We start from the raw sequence: 9548 nt of genomic DNA on the forward strand, positions 1-9548 counted from the left end.
AGTGCTGTGATGTAATTTTTTTCTTTATTGGTAGGACGCATTCATGTGGTTCAGATGCATTCGGGGCAGGGAAGCATTGGTGCTTAGCTCAATGGTTAAGGCGCTCGCCTTCAGACCATGAGGAACTAGGTTGAAATCCCGGTGCTGCGGTGTAATTTTTTTTCGTTATTGGCAGGACGCGATTCAGTGTGGTTTTCAGATGCATTCGGGGCAGGGGAAGCATTGGTGATTAGCTCAATGGATTAGGCGCTCCCGCCTTCAGACCATGAGGAAACTAGGTTCAAATCCCAGTGCTGTGATGTAATTTTTTCTTTATTGGTAGGTACGCATTCATGTGGTTCAGATGCATTCGGGGCAGGGAAGCATGTGGTGCTTTAGCTCAATGGTTAAGGCGCCCTCGCCTTCAGAGCCATGAGGGAACTAGGTTGAAATCCGCGTGCTGCCGGATGTATTTGTTTTCTTTATTGGCAGGACGCATGCATGTGGTTCAGATGCATTCCGGGCAGGGAAGCATGGTGCTTTAGCCTCAATGGTTAAGGCGCTCGCCGTCAGACCATGAGACCTAGGTTTCACAAATCCCGAGTGCTGTGATGTAATTGTTTTTCTTTATTGGGTATGAGGGAAGGACGCATTCATGTGGGTTCAGATGCATTTCGGGGCAGGGAAGCATTTGGTGCTTGCTCAATGGTCCGAGTCTACTTCCGGACACTGTCGTGAACGGTTGGGGAATGCTACGCTCCTCTGGGGCGGTATCAGCGGCCATGCCTAGCGCGGTGACCGGAACGCTGCCTTCGGAAACCAGGAATATGAAGTTATTTTGCCTCCGCTTCCAACCGGTCGCATCGTTTGAATACTGTTTTCCTTCATGCTGATGTTCGAGGACGGCCATACCGAGTGGAAGACATACGTGACGCACTTGAATATTTGGGCATGTTGCCTGACGTTGAAGCGTTAGGCGCATACCAAATGAACCACGTGTGGGCGGTGACGCTGAAGAACAACGAGGCGAAGAAGAAACTGCTTTCGGCATCTCAAGTGTCAGTGAAGGAGCGGCGTTGCCTCGTGATGGATCCGAACAACCAGGATATACGACTAAAGCTACACTGGGTCCTTCATCATGTCGACGACGAAGACGTACGGACGGCGTTTGCACCGTACGGCAAAGTCACGGAAGTGTCAAGGGAGCGATGGCGCACAGAAGGTCTATCCGAGAAAGGTCAACGACGCGGCTTATAAGTCTGCAGCTCAAAGCAGGTTACACGAAAGAAGACATCCCGCATCAGCTGCGTGTAGCAGGTGAGCTGACCTTAGTAGTTGTTGCTGGAAGAGCTCCCCTCTGCTTACGATGTAACGAACAGGTCATATCAGACGTGAATGTAGAGTGCCGCGGTGCACATCGTGTAAGCGCTTTGGCCATGCTGAGGAAGAGTGCGTAAAAACTTATGCGAAGGTTGCGGGGCCCTCTGCATGGGATGATAAACAGAACATCAGATGGACGAATCAGAGCCGAGGAAGTTGCAGCTAGTAAAACGAGGGAACTTCAGCCTGTTGACACGTTTCCTTCGTTTCTACCAGCCAGTAGCGACAAACCGGAAGAACCTGTAAGCGTGCCCGCTAAACAACGCACTCCACACTCTGAGAAGTCAACGGCAACGCCCACCAAACCGATGGAAAATACTGTGAACTGTCAGCAAACACCAGTAGAAAACCCGAGCGTCAACTTGACGACATGATGGACACGAAGACTACCCCGTGGAAGAGAGCACGTGAGGAAACAGAAGCTGAGAACAAGACCCCGGTTGAGACCAATACCGGCGAACCGCCTACAAAGACGGCCCAAGTCCGCCGCATGTCCTTGAAGCCGAAGCCCAACATACCACCGGATCGCCACACCTCGGGAGGCCCATAGCCTCCTGGTCCAACTAGTTGCCAGTACTATGGCCGGCGAACTACAACGCAAGAACTGAGCGAGGCCGAGCGGAAGGGTTTGAACCCCAATGCCTTGTCCGCAAGGAGCCTGTGGTGTGTTCGCCCGTGACAGCCTCAAGGGCCAGCTATCGATATAGTACTGTTCGCTGTCCGTTACAGAGCAAGGTGAGCGCCATGCGGTCTGGTCTTTATCCCCTATAAATGACGCTAACACTTAACACGCCCCTTTGTATCGGCACACTAAACGTGCGTGGCTTATCTTCAAAACGCAGACAATACCAAGTAAAGAGATTGTTGTTGGACAATAATCTTGATATCTTAGCGATTCAAGAAACGAAAGTGGAAAGCCAGGCTCAGACGGACCGCATGGTGGAACCCTTTATCGCACGGTATTACGTATGCGTGTGTCACGCGGTAGGATCTTCTGGGGGGTGTGCCTTGTTACTCCGCAACTCCCTTCGCATAGTGGTAGAAACTGTGATTGTGTGTAAAACGGGGCGGGTAGTTGTGTGTGATTTTTCATACTGTGATTTGAAGTGGAGAGCTATTTGCTTGTACGCGCCGAATAGAGAAGCAGAGCGCTTAGCTTTCTTCGAAAGCGTTGTACCGTACTTAAATTGTGAACGAATCATTCTACTTTTAGGTGACTTCAACTGTGTGTGTGCCGCTGCTGATAGAATACAAAACGAACCTGTACGAGACCGTAGTAGCACTAAACTAAGTGCGATAGTTCAAGATTATAACTTAGAAGATATTGGAGACATTCTAGGCTAAAGGAAGCCGACCAAAGTTCACACATTTCCAACGTGCAAGTCAAGCACGCCTAGATAGAGTGTATGTGTCTGCAAATGTGGTGCCGCTGTGCCAAGATTACTGCGTAAAGCATGTGTCTTTTAGTGACCATAGCTTGGTAATGTTTTCCTTAGGAGCAAAACACAAAAACCCATCGTTTAATTGGACACTTTGGAAATTTAATGATAAACTGCTACAGGACGATGGTTTTGTGAGCAAAGCAGAAAGAAACATTGAAACGCTACTATCTAAAACAGACCGCTTTATCGCTGAATGGGAAGTCTTCAAACAAGAGACTAAAATGTGTGCCATCGAAAGAGCATGCGCAATGCGCCGAAACGAGAGAAAAGAGGAGAATGCTCTTCGAAGACAATTAGATTATTTGCTGAATGCAGAAAATGCACAATCGGAAGCATTAAGTAACGAAATTAAAAGTGTAAAAAGTAAACTAGAGGCAATAGATGTTGAGAGGTATAGAGGAGCCATTGTTCGCGCTCGTAGTGAAAGATTCTTGTTGGGAGAAACGCCGACCAAACGTGCCCTTGCAGAGGAAAAAACTTACGCTGTCAAAAATGAAATAAGAGAGATAGAACATGAGGGTGCTATAACAAACGACAAACAAGAAATTGAACTAGCCTTCGTGCAATACTTCAAAAACCTGTTGGGGAACCAAATTAGTACTACAACAGGCTTCGAAAAAGAGTACCTTCACCTAATGCCTTCGTTAGGAAACGATGTGAAGACCCGTCTAGAAGCACCTATAACTATAAGTGAAATTGAAGACGCAATCAATGAATTAAAAGTAGGGAAATCTCCTGGCCCTGATGGCCTGTCAAGTGCATTTTATAAGACCTTTAAACCACAGCTTGCAGAAGCCCTGCATCGCGTGATAACTGAAGTGTACAAGGAAAATGTAGTGCCACCATCTTTTAAATCTTCGCATATCACACTGATCCCAAAGTCTGACGATCCGGTCAAGCTCCTGTCAGTCACGTCCTACAGACCAATAAGTTTAGGAAATGTTGATTACAAAATATATATGAAAGTGCTGGCAAAAAGATTGCAAACTGTTATCACAGATTGGTGGGCCCCCACCAAACATGTGGAATTAAGGGACGCTCAATTTTTACTAACATTCATGTGACAAGGAGTGCACTGGAATACTGTGACGATTTTTCAGAACGGCTAGCAATGTTACAACTGGATCTGGAGAAAGCGTTTGATCGCGTTTCCCATGAAATCCTTTTCAGCATACTGGAACATATCAATCTGGGGTCAGTGATAACCGATGGAGTGAAAATGTGCTACAGCTGCAGTTCAGCGAGCCTCATTGTTAACAAAAATGTTACTCAAAGTTTCAAGATTAGATGTGGAATCAGACAAGGCTGCCCCTTGTCATCGTTATTATTCGCAATTTTTCTTGAGCCCTTTTGTTTGAAAATCCTTCATAATGAGAGAATTCATGGCTTTAGGTTGTTAACAAACGAAGTCAAAGTACTGTGTTACGCCGACGATATAGCTGTTTTCTGTACCGATAAGAACAGCATAAAGAAAGCGTGAAAGAAACACGATTATTTTGCACAGTTACAGGAAGTGTTATAAACTGGAGCAAGTGTATGGGTTTCTGGCATGGACCGTGGGAAAATACGCCAGATTACTATGCAAGCATGACATGGACTACCACACCAGTCAGATACCTAGGCGTGCCGTTGGAGCACTATCGCGATACGACGCAATACTGGAACGATGAAACCGAGCGCGTCAAGGAACAAACTGATAAATGGGGCGGGCGGGACTTTTCTGTGTTCACTCGGGCTTCAGTTTGCAACGTTTTTTCTAGTTGCCAAAGTTTGGTATGTTCTTCAAGTGCTTTGTATGTCTCGCGTCAACGTGCAGAAACTGCACAGAGTCTTTGCAGTGTTCGTGTGGCGCTCAACATGGGAGAGAACTAGCCGAACAAATTTATTTAGGTCACTACGCAGTGGTGGATTGGGTTTAGTCCACTTATTTCTTAAACAAATTGTGTCCAGATTTATTTTCTTGCGTGACCAGAAGATCGACTTCCTCCGAACAGTAATACAAACGCGATTAGCTAACGCCATCCCGGAATTTGTTGTATCTAGTATTGTGAAGCAAGGGAATGTTCGCGGCTTCCTTCGCGAGGTCGTTTTGTCCTTCCAAATGCTAAGAGTGAGGTTTTCAATGGAGTACCTAAGTAATGTTCCGAAAAAGCGTCTATATAAAGACATTATAGACGTTATGTTACCAGTGCCTGTGTATCGAGCCATGTACTGTGTAGGCTCAGAGCGAAACGTTTTAAAGCGAGTTAAAAGAATGATGGTCCGCCCATCGGTTAAAACATTTTTCTTCCAACTACATACGAACACTCTACCGGTAAAACCGTGGTTGAAAGACAAAGGACTGTTCGTGCCATGGTCAATAAACTGCCTCATCTGCCGGAAGCCCGAAACAATTGAACATATTTTCCTAGATTGCTGGGATGCAGTATTCCTGTGGGATGTCTTGCAGAGAACCCTCAAAAAAGAACTCCCTGTAACGCCCTACGGCATCCGTTTTCTTCCCGTAGAAAATGAAAACGGAGTACCTTATGACATGATCATGGCTCTGACCTTACACAGCTTATGGAAAACGTGTATGGCTGTACGAAATGTCGATGTAGACGCCAAGGCCCCCCGAGAATACTTCATTGAAAGTATTGTCCAAATAAGAGATGTGTATAAGTCGCAGTCCCAACCACCAGATTGGCTACCTGTATTAGATACTTTAGTAACCTTAAAACGGTTTTAATGGTTCTGTTGGCTTCATAGTGTGGTGAATGTTATGTATGCTTGAAGATGTGGCAATAAAGAAAAAAAAAAAAAAAAACCTTAGCTCAATGGTCAAGGCGCTCGCCTTCGGAGCGTGAGGGACTAGGTTCAAATCCCAGTGCTGCGACGTTTTTTTTTCTTCGTTGAGCCTTATCGTGAGTGATAAGGAACTAAACTTTTTCAATCAATCAATCAATAAATCAATCAATCAATCCATCATTCTTTATTGGTCACGTCAAAAAAGGTTAGACTGCTTTTGGGCAACTATTGCGGTGAAGCCAACGCACCAAGGGAACTTTAGCTCGGAAAGAACGTATAGCAGGCGCGTCGCTGCAAGGTGTGACGTCATACAAAAGTTGAGCCTTATCGGGGGTGATAAGGGCCTCAACTTTTTCGACTGGTTTTGGCCATCTATTGCGGTGAAGCTAACGCGCTGTGGGACTTTAGCTCGGAGGACCGCATAGCAGGCCCGTCGCTGCAGGGTGTGACGTCAGACAAAGTTGAGCCTTATCGGGTGGTGATAAGGGCCTCAACTTTTTCGACTGGTTTTGGCCATCTATGACGGTGAAGCTAACGCACCGGGGGAACTTTAGCTCGAAGGAACGCATAGCACGCCCGTCGCTGCAAGGTGTGACGTCAGACAAAAGTTGAGCCTTATCGGGGTGATAAGGGCCTCAACTTTTTCGACTGGTTTTGGCCATCTATTGCGGTGAAGCCACGCACTGGGGGAACTTTAGCTCGGAAGGGACCGCATAGCAGGCCGTCGCTGCAGGGTGTGACGTCAGACAAAAGTTGAGCCTTATCGGGGGTGATAAGGGCCTCAACTTTTTCGACTGGTTTTGGCCATCTATTGCGGTGAAGCTAACGCGCTGTGGGAACTTTAGCTCGGAAGGACCGCATAGCAGGCCCGTCGCTGCAGGGTGTGACGTCAGACAAAAGTTGAGCCTTATCGGGGGTGATAAGGGCCTCAACTTTTTCGACTGGTTTTGGCCATCTATTGCGGTGCAGCTAACGCACCGGGGGAACTTTAGCTCGGAAAGAACGTATAGCAGGCGCGTCGCTGCAGGGTGTGACGTCAGACAAAATTTGAGCCTTATCGGGGGTGATAAGGGCCTCAACTTTTTCGACTGGTTTTGGCCATCTATTGCGGTGAAGCTAACGCGCTGTGGGAACTTTAGCTCGGAAGGACCGCATAGCAGGCCCGTCGCTGCAGGGTGTGACGTCAGACAAAAGTTGAGCCTTATCGGGGGTGATAAGGGCCTCAACTTTTTCGACTGGTTTTGGCCATCTATGACGGTGAAGCTAACGCACCGGGGGAACTTTAGCTCGGAAGGAACGCATAGCACGCCCGTCGCTGCAAGGTGTGACGTCAGACAAAAGTTGAGCCTTATCGGGGGTGATAAGGGCCTCAACTTTTTCGACTGGTTTTGGCCATCTATTGCGGTGAAGCCAACGCAATGGGGGAACTTTAGCTCGGAAGGACCGCATAGCAGGCCCGTCGCTGCAAGGTGTGACGTCAGACAAAAGTTGAGCCTTATCGGGGGTGATAAGGGCCTCAACTTTTTCGACTGGTTTTGGCCATCTATTGCGGTGAAGCCAACGCAATGGGGGAACTTTAGCTCGGAAGGAACGCATAGCACGCCCGTCGCTGCAGGGTGTGACGTCAGACAAAAGTTGAGCCTTATCGGGGGTGATAAGGGCCTCAACTTTTTCGACTGGTTTTGGCCATCTATTGCGGTGAAGCTAACGCGCTGTGGGAACTTTAGCTCGGAAGGACCGCATAGCAGCCCGTCGCTGCAGGGTGTGACGTCAGACAAAAGTTGAGCCTTATCGGGGGTGATAAGGGCCTCAACTTTTTCGACTGGTTTTGGCCATCTATGACGGTGAAGCTAACGCACCGGGGGAACTTTAGCTCGGAAGGAACGCATAGCACGCCCGTCGCTGCAAGGTGTGACGTCAGACAAAAGTTGAGCCTTATCGGGGGTGATAAGGGCCTCAACTTTTTCGACTGGTTTTGGGCATCTATTGCGGCGAAGCCAACGCAATGGGGGAACTTTAGCTCGGAAGGAACGCATAGCAGGCCCGTCGCTGGAAGGTGTGACGTCAGACAAAAGTTGAGCCTTATCGGGGGTGATAAGGGCCTCAACTTTTTCGACTGGTTTTGGGCATCTATTGCGGCGAAGCCAACGCAATGGGGGAACTTTAGCTCGGAAGGAACGCATAGCACGCCCGTCGCTGCAAGGTGTGACGTCAGACAAAAGTTGAGCCTTATCGGGGGTGATAAGGGCCTCAACTTTTTCGACTGGTTTTGGGCATCTATTGCGGCGAAGCCAACGCAATGGGGGAACTTTAGCTCGGAAGGAACGCATAGCAGGCCCGTCGCTGGAAGGTGTGACGTCAGACAAAAGTTGAGCCTTATCGGGGGTGATAAGGGCCTCAACTTTTTCGACTGGCTTTGGGCATCTATTGCGGTGAAGCCAACGCAACGGGGGAACTTTAGCTCGGAAGGAACGCATAGCAGGCCCGTCGCTGCAGGGTGTGACGTCAGACAAAAGTTGAGCCTTATCGTGGGTGATAAGGGCCTCAACTTTTTAACAGCGAAGCTGTTCTAGGTAAGCGTAAAGTGGGTGGCGTGTGTGGCCGTGCCTGAAAACTATCATCATCATGAACAGGTATGTGCCACAGAATTTGCGCAAAATTTGGCGGTACGGCGTTGCCTGTAATAACCCAGAGAATAAGTACATAGAGGGAGAAAGAGAGAAACACAAAAGGAAAGAAATATATATAAAAAAATTCTTGCCGAAACAGAATTTTCCACGAGGCGGGTATCGAACCCGCGTTCTCTTGATGTGAACGCCAGCGCCCTAACCACTTGACTATCCAAGCACACTTACACTGCATAGCAAAGCCTCGTATAGTATACTGTAGCAAGGGGGTGGAAAAGGCAAATGAGCGCGAAGAGGAGAGACGTAATGGTGATGTTGAGAGAAACGAGGAGGAAATAGATGGAGAGAAAGAAATAAAGAAAGAGAGAGGGAGGGAAGACTTATTGCCGAAAAAAATTCGCCCCGAGGCGGGTATCGAACCCGCGTTCTCTTGATGTGAACGCCAGCGCCCTAACCACTTGACTATCCAAGCACACTTACACTGCATAGCAAAGCCTCGTATAGTATACTGTAGCAAGGGGGTGGAAAAGGCAAATGAGCGTGGGGAGGAGAGAGGTAATGGTGATGTTGAGAGAAAGGAGGAGGAATTAGATGGAGAGAAAGAAATAGAGAAAGAGAGAGGGAAGAATTATTGCCGAAAAAAAATTCTTCACGAGGCGAGCTGAAAAGGGAGTGGAAAAGGGAAATGAACCATTTTCGAATGAATTCGACTGAACTTTGAAAAATCGAGAAATACGAAAATCCTGAAGGCCATAGGCTTACTATTTTTGAGAAAAATGGCTCCGAAACCAATTTCGATTGAGTTCTACGAAACATTAAAAAATCGAAAAATACGAATATTCCAAAGCCTATTTTTGAGTTCCCATTTTTGACTACCATTTTTGAGAAAAATGGTTCCGGAACCAATTTCGATTGAATTTTACGAAACTTTGAAAAATCGAAAAATACGAAATTTCCAAAGGCTACAGATTTATCATTTTTGAGAAATATGGGTCCGAAAGCACTGTTGATTGAATTTACAAAACTGAAAAATTGAAAAATACGAAATTTCCAAACGCTATAGACTTACCATTTTTCAGTATAATGGTTCCGAAACAAATTTCGATTGAATTCTACGAAACTTTGAAAAATCGGGAAGTATGAAATTTCCAAAGGCTACAGATTTATCACTTTTGAGAAAGATGGGTTCGAAACCAATTTCGAATGAATTCTACGAAACTTTCAAAAATTAAGAAATACGAAATTTAGATATCTTTCCGTTTTTGAGAAAAATGGGTTACCAATTTCGATTGAATTTTACTGAACTTCGAAAAATCGAAAAATACGAAATGTA

General features: G+C 46.8%; 1 pseudogene; it reads left to right on the top strand.

The window, feature by feature from the left end:
- The first annotated feature begins 4388 nt into the window (after positions 1-4388).
- LOC119399044 (uncharacterized) lies at positions 4389-5573 on the top strand (annotated as a pseudogene).
- The last annotated feature ends 3975 nt before the right edge of the window (positions 5574-9548 follow it).

The sequence above is a fragment of the Rhipicephalus sanguineus genome, chromosome 7 (assembly GCF_013339695.2).
Source record: "Rhipicephalus sanguineus isolate Rsan-2018 chromosome 7, BIME_Rsan_1.4, whole genome shotgun sequence".
Taxonomy (NCBI): Eukaryota; Metazoa; Arthropoda; class Arachnida; order Ixodida; family Ixodidae; genus Rhipicephalus; species Rhipicephalus sanguineus.